The following is a 20,724-nucleotide window of genomic DNA, read 5'->3' as shown; positions in this document are numbered from 1 at the left end:
AAGCCTGATCCCACGGCCGGCTCATGCCTGTCATTCTAGCTACTCAGGAGGATGAGATCGGAGGATTGTGGTTTGAAACAAAGCCAGCCAGGCAGGAAAGTCCATGAGACTCTCATCTCCAACAAACCACCCAAAAACCAGAAGTGGAGCTAAGGCTGAAGTGGTAGACTGCTAGCCCTGAACACAAAATCTCAGGGAGAGGGCCCAGGACTGGCAAAAATAATAACTGATTAATTCATTAAACTAATAAACAAAAGAAGACAGATGCCATCTCATAACTCAATAAATAGAGATGTCAGGCGGGGAGCAGACACCTTACATCAACTTTGTGCCCTTCTGGTTTACTTGACTAAATTTATTCTTGTCATTTTGTTCTAGATGCTCATGCCCTTTACCTCTGGAGTTTAAGCATATTGCTTTAGTGAATTGCAAAGAGAAGTGTCATTTAAGCAAGATACTTCCATTTCCAAGATCACCCCCATTGCTCCATTTCACCCGAAATTAGCATGCTATTTGCTCCCTTGCTTCTGAGCCCTCTTCAGTTAATTACTGCAGAAACACTCAGCCATTGCAACTTTTCCCACTTCCATTTTTAGGTGAGCCACTGTTATCCGAATGGTGGATTTGTGTGGAGGCATCATTAGTACCCTATTCTTTTTCTTGTTGCATTCTGCTAGTGTATCATTCTGTAGCGACCACCTATCCTGACAAATGATTTGGGGGGTTGCCATCCTAACACAAAATCGAAGTCAGAAATATGATTTTCTTGGAGTAAATTTGAAACTGTGACAAGATTTTTAAAATGACCAAAAAAAAAAAATTCATTGGGTATTCATGGCTCATACTTGTAATCCTAGCTACTCAAGAGGTTGAGATCCAGAAAACCATGCTTCAAAGCCAGCCCACACAGAAAAGTCTGTGGGACTTCATCTTCAAAATTATTGGTAGGGAGCAAATCCGGAGGTATGGCTCAAGTGGGAGAGGACCTGACAGTCCAGCAAACCCATAAAGAACAAGGCCCCTGGGCTGGGAAGGTGGCTCAGTAGTAGAGCGCTTGCCTTGCATGCCTGAGGCCCTGGGTTCGATTCCTCAGCACCACATAAGCAAAAAGAAAAAAGCTGGAAGTGGCGCTGTGGCTCAAGTGATAGAGTGTTAGCCTTGAGCTGAAGAGCTGAGGGACAGCGCCCAGGCCCGGAGTTCAGGCCCCACGACCAGACCCCCCCCTCCAAAAAAAAAGAAGAAGGCTCCTGAGCTCAAACCCTGTTGCTGGCAAATAATAAATGCATAAATAAAATTAAAATAAGGGCTAGGAAGGTGGCTTAGTGGTAGAGTGCTTGTCTAGCACACATGAAGTCCTGGGTTCGATTCTCAGTACCCCATAAACAGAAAGCTGGAAGTGGGGCTGTGGCTCAAGTGGTAGAGTTGCTAGCCTTGAGCAAAAGCAGCTCAGGGACAGTGCGCAGGCCCTGAGTTCAAGCCCCAGGACTGGCAAAAAAAATTTTTTTGGGGGGGTCCGGTCGTGGGGCCTGAACTCTGGGCCTGGGCGCTGTCCCTCAGCTCTTCAGCTCAAGGCTAGCGCTCTACCACTTGAGCCACAGCACCACTTCCGGCTTTTTTTCTTTTTGCTTATGTGGTGCTGAGGAATCGAACCCAGGGCCTCAGGCATGCAAGGCAAGCGCTCTACCACTGAGCCACCTTCCCAGCCCCGCTGGCAAAATTTTTTAACTAAATTTTTAAAAATTAGTTTTCTCAGCCAAGGATAAAGTTTATGGTCACAAGAACGAGCTTCATGGACATCAGTATGTGTGTGAGCAAAAGGAAATTGGGACCCAGGCTCCAGCGCTCACGCCAGTCATCCAGCTTCTCAGGAGGCTGAGACATGAGGATCACGGTTCAAAGCCAGTCCTGGCATGAAAATCCATGAAACTCTTATCTCCAATGAACCACCAGAAAACCAGAAGTGGCATTGTGGCTCAAGTGGTAAAGGGCTAGCCTTGAGCTAAGAAGCTCAGGGACAGTACCCAGGTCCCACCACTGAAAAAAAAAAAAAAGTTTGTGGGGGAGCTGGGAATGTGGCTTAGTGGCAGGCTGCTTGCCTAGCATGCATGAGGTCCTGGGTTTTGATTCCTCCATACCATATAAACAAAAAATAAACAAAAGAAAACAGGGTGCCGGTGGCTCACGCCTTTAATCCTAGCTACTCAGGAGGCTGAGATCTGAGGATCATGGTTCAAAGCCAGCCAGCCCAGGGAGACACATCTATGAGATTCTCTCTCAAAGGAACCACCAAAGGAAGCCAGAGGTGGAGCTTTGGTAGAACCAACGAACCAACAGAAAACCGGAAGTGGAGCTGTAGCTCAAAGTTGTCAAGCCTTGAGTAAAAGAGCTCAGGGACAGCTCCAAGGCCCTCAGTTCAAGTCCCATGACTGACCAAAAGAAGAAAAAAGAAAAGAAACTCGGGCTGGGAAGGTGGCTCAGTGGTAGAGCGCTTGCCTTGCATGCATGAGGCCCTGGGTTCGATTCCTCAGCACCACATAAGTAGAAAAAGCCAGAAGTGGTGCTGTGACTCAAGTGGTAGAGCACTAGCCTTGAGCTGAAGAGCTGAGGGACAGCGCCCAGGCCCAGAGTTCAAGCCCCATCACCTACCAAAAAAAGAAAGGAAAAGAAAAGAAACTCAGTAGTATTTAATCCTCAAAAACCCTTAGTGAAACAAACACTGTCAGTGTCACCCTGTCTTTCAGGGGGGGAAACTGAGGCTCAGAGGCACCAAGTTGTCTGCACAGGGTCTTGTTTTCTCCCTACACACCTTCCACGCAGGATGCGTCACATAATTTAAGTGTATTTCTTCTATTAGGCCTAGGAGCATTTTGTGAATAATTCAGCGCTTTTCAATTCGCTTCAAAGAAAAGACAACAAAAATGAGTGAGGGCGATCTAATGGGTGGCATTCATGAATAAATGATAGGGTCCCTTATTTTTTAAATAAAACTTATTTGCTTCCCTTGTGGCTTCCTCAGGCAGAAGTAGGCCTCATTTTTCTGCCTCTTGGTAAGAGGGACTCAGCCACACACGGGATTTATCCTGAGAGCTTACCCTGCTGCCCAGCTAGTTATGCTGGAGAGTGGTATGTAGATTTGGGGACACCTGGACTTTCAGAGGAGTTTCTGCACTGTGGCAAAATCCCATTGAGCTTTGACCTTGAGCTTTGTGGTCAATGGTGTTCTCCTAACTGTGCTCAGAGGCCAGGCACTGTGGCTCACACCTGTAATCCCAGCTACTCAGGAGGCTGAGATCTGAGGATTCCAAGCCAGCCAAGTCCCTGAGACTCTTATCTCCATTTACACACACACACACACACACACACACACACACACACACACACACACACACACGCTGGAAGCAGAGCTGTGGTTAAAACGGTAGAGCACTAGCCTTGAACATAAAAGCTCAGGGACAACACCCAGGCTGAGTTCAAGTCCCAGGTCCCTCAAAAAACAAAACCAAAAAAAAAAAAAAAAGGAAAGAAACAAATGTAATCAGAGGGTCCTACATGAAATATCTTCCAATGTCATTCTTTTGTTTAAAGTTCTATTAGTCTTTACAGATGAATCAATTACTCCTTGGTCACTTGTTTTTCTTTAGATATTTCTCTGGTTCTGGGGCTTGAACTCAGGGCCTGGGCACTGTCCCTGAGCTTCTTTGGTTCAAAGCTAGCACTGTACCATTTTGAGCCACAGTGCCACTTGCAGCTTTTTGGTGGTTCATTGGAGATAAGAGTCTCACAGAGTTTCCTGCTCAGGCTTAGATCTCAGCCTCCTGAGTAGCTAGGATGACAGGCATGAGCCACCAGCACCCAGCTTCTAGTGCATTATTTACACTCTGTGTGTGTGTGTGTGTGTGTGTGTGTGCACCTGCATACGTGTATTGGTACTGGCACTTGAACTCAGGACTTCATGCTCTTGCTTGCTTTTTTGCTCAGGACTGATGTTCTAACATTTGAGCCACAGCTCTACCTCTGGCTTTTTTTTTTTTTTTTCTGGTTAATTGGAGATTTTAAAAAAGCCTTACCGATTTTTCTATCTGAGCTGGTTTCCCACTGGGATCCCCAAATCTCAGCCTTCTGAGCAGCTGGGATTCCAGGCAGAAGCCATGGGCCTGGTGCTCATCTAAGAAAGCATTTCCATGAAGGCAATCTGCTAAAAAGGTTGTCAACAAAATAAAGCTACTCCTTTTCACAGCTTAAGAACAGTCTCCACAGGAGGGCAGGAGCCTCCTCAGGAAGCTTCTGGAAGCCTGCCTCCACCTGCCCTTCCTGCCCACCCAGTTGAAATTTAGCTCAATTGAATCTCCAGCAAATTGAATCTCAGGCAGCATAAGGGGAGAAAAAAAAATCTGCGCAGTCCTGGAGACGGAAGTGAAGTGAAAATGAGGCTGGAAGAGCCTGATGGGGTCACCTGCTGGTCAGCCCCCACAAGCTGCGTCTCCCCAGGAGGCCAAGGGGTTCAAACCTCCCCTGGCACAAATGTCAGGTCATAATTAACGTGTCTAAATGTCAAGGCCGCTGCTGAGCAGAGACAAGAAGAGGGTTGGTCCCCATGGCTTGTCTGCAAGGACCAGAGGGATCTATCTGTCCTCCCTGAGATTCTTTTTTTTTTTTTTTTTGGTCGGCCGTGGGGCTTGAACTCTGGGCCTGGGCGCTGTCCTTCAGCTCCTCAGCTCAAGGGGAGCGCTCTACCACTTGAGCCACAGCGCCACTTCTGATTTTCTGGTGGTTTATTGGAGATAGGAGTCTCACGGTCTCTCCTGCCCAGGCTGGCTTTGAACCGCAATCCTCAGATCTCAGCCTCCTGAGTAGCTAGGATTACAGGCGTGAGCCACCAGCGCCCGGCTTCCCTGAGATTCTTGGTACTTCTTTTCCCTCCCCATCTTCTCCCGGGTCTCCATCTCCACTTTCCTACCTGTGGCCCTCACATAGCAATGCACAACCTTTAGATCCTCCTCCAAACACTGGCCAAGGGTCTAGCACTGTCCATCTTGCAAACCTGTGTGCACCCGAGCCACGAAACCAGACCCTTGATCTTATTCCATAATGAAAACGCAATCCACAGGGTGCTGTGGCTCATGCCTGTAATCCTAGCTACTCAGGAGGCTGAGCTCTGAAGGTTGCACTTCAGAACCAACCTCGGGCAGAAGAGTCCCTGTGAGACTCTGATGTCCATTAACCAATTAAAAACCGGAAGTTGTGCTGTGGCTCAAAGTGGTTGCAAAAATGCTCAGGGATGGCACCCAGGTTCTGAGTTTAGGCCCCAGAACTGACAAAACAAAACAACAATAACAACCACAAAAACAATCATTCCAGGAAGGAACCCAACCCAGAAGAATCTAACAGCAAGCATCTTTGTTTCACACACACACACACACACACACACACACACACACACACACACACACACACACACACACACACACACACACACACACCCCAAGCACCCTCACTTATTAATGGGGTGACCTCAAACGACACTTAATCATGGCCTTTTGTTTCCATCTGTGAGGCAAGGTTAACTAAACCAAGGCTGACAGCCTCTATATTGAAGTCCCATTGTGAGGACTCAATTAGATTTGTTACAGAAGTGGCAGGCACACAAGGTGTGTCCATTTTGGTTAGAACTCTTTTGGCTACAAATTGGTTTCAAGAGGGGGAACGTGTGCATTGGCCAATAAAGTCTGGCAATTGGCCAGAGATTGACTCAGGGCTCTGGTTTTTCCTCTGTGTATCCCAAACTCTCTTCCTTACAGTTTTCTTCCTCCCCCTCTTCCTCCTCCTCCTCCCTCTCCTCTTTCTTTTCCTTTTTTTCCCTCCTTTTTGGTGTAGTCTTGAAGTTTGAACTTAAAGCTTCATGCTTACTGGGCAGGTGCCCTACCACTTGAGCCATGCTTCTAGTCCTTTTGTTGGCCAGTCCTGGGGCTTAAACTCAGGGCCTGGGCACTGTCCCTGAGCTTCTTTTGCTCAAGGCTAGCTCTACCACTTGAACCACAGCACCATTTCTGGTCTTTTCTGTGTATGTGGTACTGAGGAATCGAACCCAGAGCTTCATGCATGCTAGGCAAGCACTCTACTGCTAAGCCTCATTCCCAGCCCCAGTCCTTTTATTTTTGCTTTATTTTTTCCATTAGAGTCTCATGTTTTTGCCTAGGCCACCACACCCAGTTTTATTGACTGAGACCAGGTCTCACTACTCCCTCCTTTCCTCCTAACCCTGGGCTGGTCTGGAACTGTGGTCTTCCTGATTTCTATCTTGGGGTAACTAGTATTACAGGTATGAGCAACAGTGCCCAGCCTCATTTTTCCTTTTCTGTCCAGCTTTTTCTCATGGTCACAAACCAACAGTGGCCTTTTCAGGCTTCACATCTAGGAGAATTTTTTTTTTTTCATTTTGACTTTAGAACAAAGGGGCTGGGTTTTGCTCCAAAACCAATTCACAAGTCATTATTATGGCTGGAGGGAGAGACCATGCTTGGAGTGGCTTAGTCTTGAGTGGCACAGGGGTAGAATTTTGTGCCCAGAGACATCCCCAATACTAGGCTCATTGTTTGGACTCTGTGCCCCCTATACCCTGGTAAAACAAAGTTGAACTCTCAAGATAGGCTCAGTAGTGGCTCATTGGAAGGCTGGCGAGGTGAAGATGAGCACATGGGCATGCGCAGGTGAGACTGGAGTGTCCTTCTCCCTTGGAGTTGTTTTTAAAGCATCCCAACGAAAATCACACAGGCTGACTTGTGGCTGGAGGTGTGGCTCAGGTAGTAGAGCACTGAGCCAGTAAGAAAAAGCATCAGATACTGAGTTCATATCCTAGGCCTCAGGTGAAGGAAAAGGAAGGAAGGAAGGAAGGAAGGAAGGAAGGAAGGAAGGAAGGAAGGAAGGAAGGAACCAAGCCAGGTGCTGGTGCCTCTCACCTGTCATCCTAGCTACTCAGGAGGCTGAGATCTCTGAGGACCCTAGTTCGAAGCCAGCCTGGGCAAGAAAGTCCATAAGACTCTTATCTCCAATGCACCACCAGCAAACCAGCAATGGAGCTGTGGCTTAAGTAGTAGAAAGTCAAGTTGAGTAAAACAACTATGGGACAGCACCCAGGCCCCAGTTCAAGCTCCAGGGACAGCACCCCTCCCCCCACCTCTCACCCCTCCCCCCAAAAAGCTGACTTTCTCCTGTTCCCAAGAACTGCTTGCTTCTTCCGGTGACAGTCCTGAGACCTTGGGCAAAGCCGCCCAGGGCTTTGGCTTTCACAGCTGGCGTTGGCCAGGGAGCCTGAGAATCCAAAAATCCAGTTCCATATTTAATCACTTTATTCTTCCAATCAAGAAGATTAAATTTATTTTTAAATAGCTCCCTCTTTCTCTATCTCTGACGGACATGAAGAGGAAATTGAGATTTGACAGAGCAGAGCCTTTTTCTTCTTCTTTTTTCTGTTTTTCCCCCACTAAGGTGTGAAGCCAGGCTGCAGGCGTCTGCGCTGAGGGACCTGACCTCCCTTCACCCCTCATAGAGAGCCCCGCAGGGCGGCCACGCTGAGCCCCACACAGGGACATTGTCTGTGGGGTCCACACTTCAAAACAAAATCCTTTTCTCCAAGTGTGGAGGTGAGGGATAGCCTGGGCCAGTCCTGGATTCCTGCCTGGGCTACCCTGCCACACCAAGGAGTGGGCTGCTGTCCACAGCAGCCTAAACGGGCCCAGGAAGGGGCCCTCAAGCAACATAAAGAATATAGCACAAGCCGGGTGCTGGTGGCTCACGCCTGTAATCCTAGCTACCCAGGAAGCTGAGATCTGAGGATCATGGTTCAAAGCCAGCCCCGGCAGGAAAGTCCATGAGACTCTTATCTCCAATGAACCAGCAGAAAACCAGAAGTGGTACCATGTCTCAGAGTAGTAGAGTACTAGTCGTGAGTGAAAGAGCTCATGGTTAGCACCCTGGCCCTGAGTTCAACCCCAGGACAAGCTAAAAAGGAGAAGAAGAAGAAGGAGGAGGAGGAGAAGGAGGAGGAAGAGGAGGAGGAGGAGGAGGAGGAGGAGGAGGAGGAGGATGAGGAGGAGGAGGAGGAGGAGGAGGAGGAGGAGGACTACTAATACTTCATGCTGGATGCTCAGGGGGTTGAGCAAGCAAGCAAGCACAGAACCCTGGATTCATGCTGGGCGCTGGTGGCTCACGCCTGTCATCTTAGCTACTCAGGAGGCTGAGATCTGAGGATCGGATAGTGGTTCAAAGTCAGCCCGGGCAGGAAAGTCCATGAGACTCTTATCTCCAATAAACCACTAGAAAACCGGAAGTGGCACTGTGGCTCAAGAGGTAGAGCACTTGCCTTGAGCTGAAGAGCTCAGGGACAGCGCCCAGGCCCAGAGTTCAAGCCCCACGACCAACCAAAACAAAAAACAACAACAACAACAACAAAAAAAACCTAGATTCAAACTGATTCCACTCTAAAACTTCCACCAGGAATCCACAGAAGTTTACCCCTCCACTGGGTACAAGGCAGCCCCAGGGCAGAAGAACATTTCTAGAAACACACCTGTTGCTTTTACTGGAAACACTTTCAAGTTCCAAGGCGGCTCTCAAAACCCAGTTCTGAGATCACAGGCCCGTGGCCCTCCCATGGCCCCACAGGGATCTGAGCCGCAGGCTCAGGCCTGAGCCGTCTGCATACATTTCCTGAATGTCATCACACCATCTGTCCTCTTTGAGCCTTTCTAAAGTCACTGCCCAGGGCACCCGGGGAGCCTCTCAGCAGATGGGCATGGAGCCCGCTGTGAAATCATTACTGCGTGCCACTAATTGACTTAACCCCTAGCAAAGTAATTAGGAAGGGGCTGCCGGAAGTGAGCCTTTCTCTCCCTGTGTATGAGTAATGGTGACTGGAGTGTTTGTATGTGTGTGTGTGTGGGGGGGGGTATGTGTGAGCACAAACCAGTCCTGCCTGGGACTCGAACCCAGGACCTGGGTGCTGACCCCGAGCTTCTTTTGCTCAAGGCAAGTACTCTACCATTCACAGCGCCACTTCCGGTTTTCTGGTGGTTCATTGGAGATAAGGGTCTCACGGACTTTCCTGCCTGGGCTGGCTTTGAACCACCATCCTCAGATCTCAGCTTCTTGAGTAGCAGGCGTGAGCCAGCAGTGTCCAGCTGGAGAATGGAGCATCACCCCCATGACGGAATGATTTCCCAGGGACCAGCCTCATCAAAAGCACCCAGTGTGGCCCCAGAGCCGCCAGCATGGCTGGGTCCCATCCACCTGCCGGTTATAGCTTCATCCAGGGGGTGTGTTTGGTCAGCCCGTGCCTGAGGTGGTCAGGGTAGCCTCAGGCCTGGTCTTAGCGCAGCCGGGGATCTCGGCAGACTGCTGGGCCTTCCCCACCCAGAGCCAGCTGCCAGTGCCACACCTGTGCTTGGCACTGCCCTGTAGAGACTCCCATAAGCCTTGGAGGAGCCAGAGTCATCTGCTTTCTTAATGCTGCCTGCCCACTAGGAAGCCCTGTGGAATTATGGAGTACTTCCCTCTGTAGAATTGTGGGGGGGAGGAGGGATAGATCTGAGCTTTTTCGGTTACTATGAGACAGCTCCGAGGCCCGTGTAGTGCAGGAAAGAGGGAGTGGTTGAAGGAACTTTAACCACATGGGGGGTTTCAGAGATCTTGATGATGCCAGTTAGACAGATGGGTGAGGCTCAGGGAGGCGTAGGAAATTACCAAGAAGCCTCCATGGAGAAAGGAGCCGCCATTTCTGTACTTCAAGTCTGAACTCCAATGGTGACAATTCAGGACATTTTGTACTTAAGGCTGGCTCCCTACCAGTTGTATTCCACTGCCACAGCCCCACGTCTGGCATGCTGGTGGTTCATTGGAGATAAGAGTCTCATGGGCGGGGCTGGGAAGGTGGCTCAGTGGTAGAGCGCTTGCCTTGCATGCATGAGGCCCTGGGTTCGATTCCCCAGCACCACATTAGCAAAAAGGAAAAAATCCGGAAGTGGTGCTATGGCTCAAGTAGTAGAGTGCTAGCCTTGAGCTGAAGAGCTGAGGGACAGCGCCCAGGCCCAGAGTTCAGGCCCATGACCAGACCCAAAAAAAAAAAAAAAAAAGAGTCTCATGGGCTTTCCTGCTCAGGCTGGCTTCAAACGGTGATCCTCAGCTCTCAGCCTTAGTTTAGCCGCCCCCCCCCCCCTCCTCCTCCTCCCCCTCCCCCTCCTCCCCCCTCCCCCTCCCAGTCCCCCTCCCCCTCCTCCCCCTCCTCCCCCTCCTTCCCCTCCCCCTCCCCCTCCTCCGTCAGTTGTGGGGCTTGAACTCTGGGCCTGGGTGCTATCCCTGAGGTTTTTTGCTCACGGCTTTGAGCAAATTTGAGCCACAGCTCCATTTTCACTTTTCTGGTGGCTCATTGGAGATAAGAGTCTCATGGAGGGCTGGGAAGGTGGCTCAGTGGTAGAGCACTCGCCTTGAATGCTTGAGGCCCTGGGTTCCATTCCTCAGCACCACATAAGCAGGAAAAAAAAAAGCCAGAAGTGGCGCTGTGGCTCAAGTGGTAGAGTTGCTCGCCTTGAGCTGAAGAGCTGAGGGACAGCGCCCAGGCCCAGAGTTCAGGCCCTAAGACCAGATCCCCCCACCGCCCCCAAAAAAAAAGTCTCATGGACTTTCCCTCCCCAGGCTGGCTTTGAACCACAATCTTCACATCTCAGCCTCCTGAGAAGTTAGGATGAAAGAACTGAGCTACCAGCGCCTGGCTGAATGTTTACTTCTTGTGGGCTCTCTCTTTTCTTTCCCTTCCTTCCTTCCTCCCTCCCTCCCTCCCTCCCTCCCTCCCTCCCTCCCTCCCTCCCTCCCTCCCTTCCTTCCTTCCTTCCTTCCTTGCTTTCTGTATTGTTGTTTCTCTTCTTCTCTTTGACTCATCTTCTGTGGCTGATCCTCTCTGGGTGTCTGGCTCTTAGCTCCTCTCGCTTCTCTGCTTTTTGGGGGTTGGTTCCCTGCCCCCACCCCAGTTTCTCTCATTCAGATTTTCCTGACTCTTATTTATTTTTTTCCATCTGATAACTCACAGAAGCTATCACATGAATCATCGAGATTGGCTCCAAGAACAAACTACCAAACATTTCTGGTCCCCTGTGATTTTTCAAGCATTATCTACCCACCTCACCCCTGGGCAGTCAGGATTATTAGCATCCTACCAGCCAAGGTCAGATGCCAGGCCCAGAACTGAGCCCTGCCTTCCTAGCCGGGGTCATCGCTCTCCAAACCCGCTGCTCCCGCCACCCAAGTCTGGCTTCTGGAGAGCTGGATTGAATTAGCTGTTGAAGCCATCTGGCCAGCCCTCGGCCTAATGCCGGTTGGCAGATCATAGCTCAATACCAACCCCACCCCATGGCCTTAGGACCAGAAATCCAATTTGCCCCAGCTTAATTGAGCCCTGGACTCTCCAGGGCATTGGCCCTCAGGCCCCCCTGCTCAGCTAGCAGCAGATTTCCCGGTGATTAATAAAAGACAGGGAAAATGGCCGGAGCCAACTTAATTTCAATTACCCTCATTTTCTCTCCCAGAGTAGCTCAGGCCTCTTGGCTGAGTGTATCTTTGTGTCCGTTGCATCCGATGCTGATCAGCATTAAGTATTTGGTTGAATTTATCTGCTGACTGCAGAGAGCCAAACTGAGCCCCTCTCTAAACCTGTTGAACCCTCACATTTAATCCTATTTTTACAGATCTCACCAGAAGAAAAACTTGCATTCGGTGCCCTTGTGAGAAAAAAGAAGAATGTTTTAGTAGTTATGTAAAAAGAAAAAAGTTTCTGTTGGCCATGGGGTTTGAACTCAGGGCCTAGCAGTGCTGTCCCTGAGCCTCTTTGTGCTCAAGGCTAACACTCTACCACTTGAGTGCCACTTCCAGCTTTTTCTGAGTAGTTTAGTGGGGATAAGAGTCTCTTGGACTTCCCTTCCCGGGCAGGCTTCAAACCATGGTCCTCAGGTCTCAGCCTCCTGAGTAGCTAGGATGACAGGTATGAGCCACTGGTGCCCAATCTTATTTAATTCCTTTTTGAGAAAATGCCAGCCACATTCCCAACTCTGAGTAACTACTTTGTCTCATTCCTTAAAAAAAAAAAAAAAAAAAAGATAAAAATAAAAATCCAGGCATCAGTGGCTCACGCCTGTCATCCTAGCTATTCAGGAGGCTAGGATCTGAGGATCGTGGTTCAAAGCCAGCCTGAGCAGGAAAGTCCATGAGACTCTTATCTCCAATTAACTACCAGAAAACGGGAAGTAGAGCTGTGTCTCAAAGTGGTAGATCCTTAGCCTTGAGCAGAAAGGCTCAGGAACAGCACCCAGTCCCTGAGTTCAAGTCCCACAAATGCAAGGATAGGAGGGATCTTCTTCAGCCTGGCTGGTCCCGAGGCTTTCTGGACAAGATCGAGCTGAAGTCCTGGAGGGTGATTGGTGATAGATGTCCCTCCACCTGCAGGGAAACAGTAATAGGAAGAGACTTAAGGTTCCTACCCTCAGCAGATGGTTTGGACCACCCAGGATAATAGAAAGAGCCACAGGGCTCTCCAGGCAGAGGCCAGCAGGAGCCATGACTGCAAAGACCGCTAAGAAACTGTGGCTCCAAAGAGTCTCAGGCAGGGTGCCATTCACAAAAGGCCCTGAAGGTCAGGGTAAAGAGCGTGGATTGGATCCTGCTGGCTCTAAAGGGTACCTAGGAAAGCATGGCATGCAGATGGGGGCTGTGGCCCTGTGTCCTGGGGAGAAGGGACCGGAGGAATCAGGAACGAGCTCATCCCAGGCAGGAAACTGAGGCTGAAGCTAGGCGGCTCCTGGGGAAAATCAGAGGAGGCAGAGGTTTAAGGCATTTAAGGCAATGGGCTGGGAATGTGGCTTAGTGGTAGAGTGCTTGCCTTGCATGCATGAAGCCCTGGGTTCGATTCCTCAGTACCACATACAGAAAAAGCCGCAAGTGGCGCTGTGGTTCAAGTGGTAGAGTGCTAGCCTTGAGCAAAAGAAGCTCGGGGACAGTGCCTAGGGCCAGAGTTCAAGAGAACAGGAGCAGTTGCCAGCCAGCTGTGAGATATGTCCGCCCCACAGAGAGAGGCTGGCTAGGTTCCAAGGGTTCAAAACTCCTGGGCCACTGGTGGCTCACGCCTGTCATCCCAGCTACTCAAGAGGCTGAGATCTGAGAATCCAGGTTCAAAGCCATCCCGGACAGAAATATCTGTGAGACTCTTATCTCCAGTTAACCACCAAAAAGGTGGAAGTGGAGCTATGGATTAGCCTTGAGCAAAAAAAAACAGTGCCCAGACCCTGAGTTCAAGCTCCAGGTCCATTACACTCACACTTACACACACACACACACACACACACATACTTTTTTTTTAATCACCTAAAGGTAGCCAGATGCTGGTGGCTCACACCTGTCATCCTAGCTGAGGATCATGGTTCAAAGTCAGCCTGGGCAGAAAAGTCCGTGAGACTCTTATCTCCAATGAACCACCAGAAAACCAGAAGTGGCGCTGTGGCTCAAGTGGTAGAGGGCTCTCCTTGAGCTGAAGAGCTCAGGGACAGCGCCCAGGCCCAGAGTTCAAGCCCCATGACTGAGAAAGAAAGAAAGAAAAAGGAAGGAAGGAAGGAAGAAAGAAAGAGAGAGAGAAAGAAAGAAAGAAAAAAGAAAGAAAGAAAAAGAAAGGAAGGAAAGAAGGAAGGAAGGAAGGAAGAGAAAGAAAGAAAGAGACAGAGAGATAAGAGAAGGAAAGAAAGAAACCACAAAGCTACGCAGGCCTTGAGCGGCTTCACTTCCTGCTTCTCTCTTTCCACTGCTGCAGCCAGGTGTGTGTGTGTGTGTGTGTGTGTGTGTGTGTGTGTGTGTTTGTATACACTCATGCATGTACCAATCCTGGGGCTTGAACTCAGGGCCTGGGTGCTGTCCCTGAGCTTTTTCACTCAAGGCTGGAGCTCTACCACTTGAGCCACAGCTCCACTTCTTCTTTGTAGTGAGTCGCTGAAGATGAGAGTCTCACGGACTTTTTTTTTGCCCCAGCTGGCTTTGACCCGAGATTCTCAGGTCTCAGCTTCCTGTGTAGCTAGGATTATAGGCGTGAGCCACCCACCAGCACCAGGCCTGAGGTTTCTAGGCTGGCCTTCATTATACTACAAACTGGGGACAGGGAGGGATTAAAGCAATGGAACTTCGGACTCTCAATTCTAAGAGGCCAGAGCCCCAGACCAAGTTGTGGGGAGCTCAGCTTCCTTCTTGGGGACTCTTGCCTGACTCCTGGCTTTGGGGGGTGGGGTGGGGAGGGCTGCCTCTGCTCTTTGGCTTTAAGGACATCACTCCAATCTCTGCCACCTCCTGCCATTCTCCCCATGTGTCTGTCCTGAGTCTCTTAACTGAGTCTCCATTTCCCCATTCCTGTAAGGACCCTCGTCACTGGGTTACACTGGAATCCAATCTGCAGTCCTTTTGCTTTTAATTTGCCAGCCTGAGACTGAAATCCTCCTAGCTCAGCCTCTGGGATAGTTGGGATTACAGGAGTAAACCACCATATTCAACCCTATCATCTTTTTACCCATGGGGGCGGGGGGGGGGGGGGGGGTTGGGGGGGGGGTGGGAACCAAGCCTTGGCAAGATGAATAATGTACCCACCCCCATCCCCAGCTACTTAAGTAACCACACTGGGATTTGAACCCAAACCTATCAAACCAAGAGTTCTTTTTGTTTTGTTTTTGCCAGTCCTGGGGCTTGAACTCAGGGCCTAGGTGCTATCTCTGACTTTTTTTTTTTTGATTGGTCATGGGGCCTGAACTCTGGGCCTGGACACTGACACTCAGCTCTTCAGCTCAAGGCTACCGCTCTACCACTTGAGCCACAGCGCCACTTCCGGCTTTTTTCTGCTTATGTGGTGCTGAGGAATCGAACCCAGGGCCTCATGCATGCAAGGCAAGCGCTCTACCACTGAGCCACCTTCCCAGCCCAAACCCAAAGTTCTTGTGCTTCCCCTGGTTTCTTCAATGATAACGCTGCTGCTTCCTGCCAACACTGAGGGTGAAGCTAGGATGTCCAGACTTTACCCATCTCCAGTGGCAGAGCCAGCGTGGGAGCTGAGCCGCCTCCTGCAGATGTGGCACAATGCCACCCCCAATGATGAGGCTTTGAAGGGGCCGGGGCCAGGGCAGCCATAGGGCTGGGGAGCAGCTGTAAGGGTCTCTTGGGCTCCGGGTAACATGGCTGCATTCCTAAGGCCTTGCTCTGAGTCAGCCCTGGCCTGTCCCAGGGACACCAGAGTCCTGGTCTACGTGGCTGCCCCTGGGTCCCTCTGACCACATCCACATCGGTTCTGCGGCCTCAGCTGCTGTGACCCGAAACTAAAGATCATCTTTGTGAGCTAAGCTTGCCGGAGGAGAAAGGAAGCAGCAAGTGGAAGAAGATAATGGGGAGAAGCAGAGAGAGAGAAAGAGAGAGAGAGAGAGATGGGGGCAGAGGGAGAGAGAGAAAACTAGTGATATGGGTCCAGCCAGGAGTCAGATATGGGCCAAACTACCACTACCACTCAGCTCATCTGTCCAGCCGTGGGTGAGGGCTCCAGAGGTGCTTGTTTGGTATGAATTCAAACCCCAACTCCCCCCTCCTCTCTCTCTCTCTCTCTCTCTCTCTCTCTCTCTCTCTCTCTCAGAGCCAGGTACTGGTGGCTCATGCCTGTCATCCTAGCTACTCAGGAGACTGAGATCTGAAGATCATGGTTCAAAGCCAACCCCAGCAGGAAAGTCCATGAGACTCTTGTCTCTAATGAACCACCAGAAAACCAGTAGTAGCACTGTGGTTCAAGTGATAGAGCATTCCCCTTGAGCTGAAGAGCTGAGGGACAGCGCCCAGGTCCAGAATTCAAGCCCTGTGACCGATCCAATCCCCTTCCCCCCAAACAAAAATGAGTAGGCAGAGTTCAGGATGGAATTTCTGGTATGTATGAGAGATGCAATACATTGGGACTTCTCCCTCTATATCCACCCCAAGAGATGAGGACTGGAGACCCCGCCCGGACTCCAGAGTCCATTCAGGCTAAGGTGGGAGAAGACATGACTCGTGTGTGTGTGTGTGTGTGTGTGTGTGTGTGTGTGTGTGTGTGTGTGTGCGCACGCACATGCTCATGCATGAACACCAGCCCTGGGGCTTGAACTCAGGGCCTGTGCACTCTCCCTTAACTTTTTCATTCAAGGCTGAAGCTCTACCACTTGAGCTACAGCTCCATTTCCAGCTTTTTGCTGGTTAATTGTCTCATACAGTCAGGAGCCAGTGGCTTACACCTGTCATCCTAGCTACTCAGAAGGCTGAGATCTGAGGACCACAGTTCAAAGCCATCTGGGGCAGGAAAATCTGTGAGCTTCTTTCTCTTTCTTTCCTTCCTTCCTTCCTTCCTTCCTTCCTTCCTTCCTTCCTTCCTTCCTTCCTTCCTTCTTTCTTTTTTATTTATTTTATTTTTTTGTTCTAGTCCTAGAGCTTGAACTCAGGTCTTGGACACTATCCCTGAGCTTTGATGCTCAGAGCTAGCACTCTACCATTTTGAGCCACAGTGCCATTTTCGGCTTTATAGTAGATAATTGAAGCTAAGAGTCTTGCAGACTTTAGTGCCTGGGCTGGCTTTGAACCTCAATCCTCAGATCTTAGCCTCCTGAGAAGCTAGGATGTCAGGCGTTTGTGGTGTTGTTGTTTTCCTTTTCTTTTTTCATGTTTTTAACAGTGCCTCGAGGCGGTGGTTTCCGGAGGATGCTAGCTGTGGAGATGGCCGGGCATCCTTCCCACTTATGCCTGATCCCCCAGACACACACAGTATAATGTCCTGCCTGCTGCTCCACCCGTAACTGCCTGCTCCAGACAGTGGACAAGGCCAGCTGGCTCACCAGTGGAAGCCCAGGGCTGGCAGAAGCAGGAAGCGCCCCAATCCATAGCAGAAAGCCAGATGGAGCCCTGGATCTGGGTCTCCAAATGGTGGATTTCATGATCTCTCTCTCTCTCTCTCTCTCTCTCTCTCTCTCAGGATTCACCCAGCTGTGTTCCCCTGGGGCCTGGGCCTGCTGCTTGAAGTTCAGCTCCAAATTCCTGGCTTGTTCAACTCCTCTCCTGAATAAACTGCCTTTCTCCGCCTGCCTGTGGATGCAAGGGGCCCTAGAAAGAGCCAAAAGAGTGGTTTGTGTGTGTGTTGGAGCTGGAAGGCAGACAGGAGGAAGAGGCTCTTATTGTCTTGAGGCTGCTGTGGTATAAAAGCACCAGATGACTTGGTGCTAATTCCAAGATGGTAGTTTGTTGTTTTGTTGGTTTTTTTTTTTTTTGGGGGGGGGAGGGTGTACTGGGGCTTGAACTCAGGGCCTGGATACTGTCCCTGAGATTTTTTGCTCAAAGGTAGTACTCTACCACCTGATCCACAGCTCTACTTCCAGCTTTTTGCTGGTCCATGGGAAATAAAAGTCTCACAGGACTTTCCTGCCCCAGCTGGCTTTGAACTGCAATCCTCAGATCTCAGCCTTCTGAGTTACCTGGCACCCACCTTCAGCTCAATATTCTTCATGAAAGGTCTTTCTTGGTGTATCTGACCTAAATATATTCTGAGTATTTTGATGCTCTTGTGCTTAAAATCTTTTTATTTCCTGACAGATTTTCCTACCCTGTGATTGTTGATGTATATAGGAATGTTAATCGTCTTTTCAGGTTGCTCTTCAATCCGGCAGCTTCAAGAACTCTCTGACTGGTGCTAATAATTTATCTGTTCAGTTATCTATCACTGAGATTTCCTATATAGCAATCCTGTTGTCCACAAATACAGGGAGCCCTTTGCAACTGCTAAAATTTATTCCCTTCTATTATGAGTTAAATCAGATAAATTGCTGATGCTGGGAAATCTATGACCTTAAAAAAAAAAAGCCAATTTCATTTGGCTTTGCTTAACACATTGCCTAGGACCTCAGGACAATGCTGACTAGAAATAGCAATAGCAGATACTTTGTGCCGGGTGCCAGCGGCTCATGTTTGTCATCCTAACTACTCAAGAGGCTGATCTCAATCTGAGGACTCAGGTTCAAAGCCAGCCTGGACAGAAATATCTGTGAGTCTCTTATCTCCCATGAGCCACCAAAAAGCCAGAAGTGGAGCTGTGGATCAAGTGATATAGTACCAGCATTGAGCAAAAAAAGCTCAGAGACAGTGCCCAAGCCCTGAGTTCAAGCCCCAGTGCCAGGCACATAAAAAAGGTTGTTTTTTGTTTTTTTGTTTACTTTTACCATTAGGCATGACCGTTACAACAGGTTGATTAGGTTAAGGTAGCTGGTGTGTTCATAGTTTGCATTGGATGAGTACTTAATTCATTAAGGTAGTTTATTACATTGACAAAATAGCTGATATTGACCCATCCTTACCTTAATGAGATTAAAAATCTACTTCACATGACACATTCTTTTCTGCATGTGCCCTGTTGTATTTAACTTGGTATTACTTCATTAAGTATTTAGAATATATTGATATATGTGATATATGAATATTTATTAGTTCTTTTTTAATGTCCCAGGCCTCTGAAAGTGTGCTTCTCATGCATTATATCATGGACAGCTCATTGGGAAGATTATTTTCCCCCTTTTAAATACGAATTAACAAGTCAGGCACCAGTGACTCACACCAGTCATCCTAGCTACTCAAGAGGCTGAGATCTGAGGATCATGGTTCAAAGCCAGACTGGGCAGGAAAGTCTGTGAGACTCTTATCTCCAATGAACCACCAAAAAAGCCCAAAGTAGAGCTATGGCTGAAGTGGTAGATCACTAGCCTTGAGCAGAAAAGCTCAGGGACAGTGCCCAGGCCCTGAGTTCAAGCCCGAGGACTGGCACTTAGACACAGAAAAGGCAGTCCCTGTGTTGCGCTGTTGAGCAGGCCTTTCTGGCCTCTGTGAAGTCGTGCCCCATTCTCTATCGCTGCCTTTTTTTTTTTTTTTGTCGGTCGTGGGGCTTGAACTCTGGGCCTGGGCGCTGTCCCTCAGCTCTTCAGCTCAAGGTGAGCGCTCTACCACTTGAGCTACAGCGCCACTTCCGGTTTTCTGGTGGTTTATTGGAGATAGGAGTCTCACAGTCTCTCCTGCCCGGGCTGGCTTTGAACCACGATCCTCAGATCTCAGCCTCCTGAGTAGCTAGGATTACAGGCGTGAGCCACCAGCGCCCAGCTTCTATCGCTGCCTTTAATGCTTACAGTGCTGCAATGGCTTGCAGGTTGGTCAGGCTCGCCCTCTGTGCTGTTCTCAACAACCAGCACACGCCCGCTCAAGGGTTAGGATTCATTCAAATCCTGCCTGTTAACCTGGAGTCTGTCAGGCCCTCTTTAATGGGAAGGTCTTGCCACTGCGCATGTCTTTTTGTTGTTGTTGGGTTGGTTTTTTTTCTTTGCTTTTGGTTCAAGAAGGAGATGATCTTATTTTCGGCCTGGTTATGTCTCTGATTCACTTTTTATAGCTCTTCTCACTGGAAAAGAAGTTTCCAAACCATCCCCAGAGGAAACCAGCCAGCTAGCTGAACTCAAGCCCCATTTCAACGGTGTTTCTGTTTGCTTTTGGTGCCTGCCTGGGGCTTGAACTCAAGGCCTGAGTGCTGTCCCTGAGCTTTTTTACTCTAGTAGTGGTGTAGCCCGCTGTGGGTGGCTCACACCTGTTATCCTAGCTACTCAGGAGGCTGAGATCTGAGGATTGCAGTTCAAAGCCAGCGCAGGCAGGATAGTCCATGAGACTCTAATTTCTAATTAAACACCAGAACAGGAAGTGGTGCTATGGCTCAAAAGGATAGAGTGCTACCTTAAAGGAAAAAGCTCAGGGACAGTGCCCAGGCCCTGAGATCAAGAACCAGGACCAAAAAAACAAAACAAAACAAAAGCTAGTGCCCTACCACTTGAACCAGAGCTCCACTTTGGGCTTTTGGGGGTGGGGGGGGATGGTTCATTGGAGATTAGGGTCTTACAGACTTTCCTGTTCAGGCTGGCCTCAAGCCTCCATCCTCAGAGCTCAGCCTCCTCAGTAGCTAGGATCACAGGCCAGAGCCACACCCAGCTGTTTTGGTTTTATTTTTCCTAAAACATCGTAAGTCAAGGTTACAGAAGAAAAAAAAAAAAAGCTCTGCTCCCATAGCCACAGGAAAGCATGGTGAGGCCTGCAGAGCTGGCAAAACTCCCTCTCCCAGCTGATCACCCCAACTCCTGCTGCACCTCCCCGGCCCTTCCCGCCTTGTCCTAGGATTTGCCTCTTGGGGGTCCAGACCAGGGAGGAGCCCCGCGGGGCTGGAGGGGAGGAGCACTTCCTAGGCCACCGGAAGCTGCCCCACGTCTTTTGGGACCCAGATGATTGACAAGCGCCCAGTGCTCACATCCCCCAAAACTTGGAAGAGGCTACCTGGCGGGGGAGGGAGGCCTTTGCTCCTCCCGCCCCCTCCCCTCATCGGGGAGGGGCCACCTCAGATTTGGGAACCCCTCTCACTCACCACTCTGTACCTCTGCTCCCTCCTTCAGTTCGCAAACTGAGTGGGGGAAACCCTAACGTCCTCACATTTTCCCCTGCAGGGCCTGTCATCGTGGGGAAGGAGCCAGGCTGGCCCTGGGGTGGAGGCCCACCCCGGCTCCGCCCACCCCGGCTCCGCCCACCCCGGCTCCGCCCACCCCGGCTCCGCCCACCCGAGGTCTTCACTCGGCCCCG

The sequence above is a fragment of the Dipodomys spectabilis genome, unplaced genomic scaffold, assembly GCF_019054845.1.
Source record: "Dipodomys spectabilis isolate Male_0828 unplaced genomic scaffold, ASM1905484v1 ptg000228l, whole genome shotgun sequence".
Taxonomy (NCBI): Eukaryota; Metazoa; Chordata; class Mammalia; order Rodentia; family Heteromyidae; genus Dipodomys; species Dipodomys spectabilis.
Note: the sequence above shows the minus strand (reverse complement) of the source record.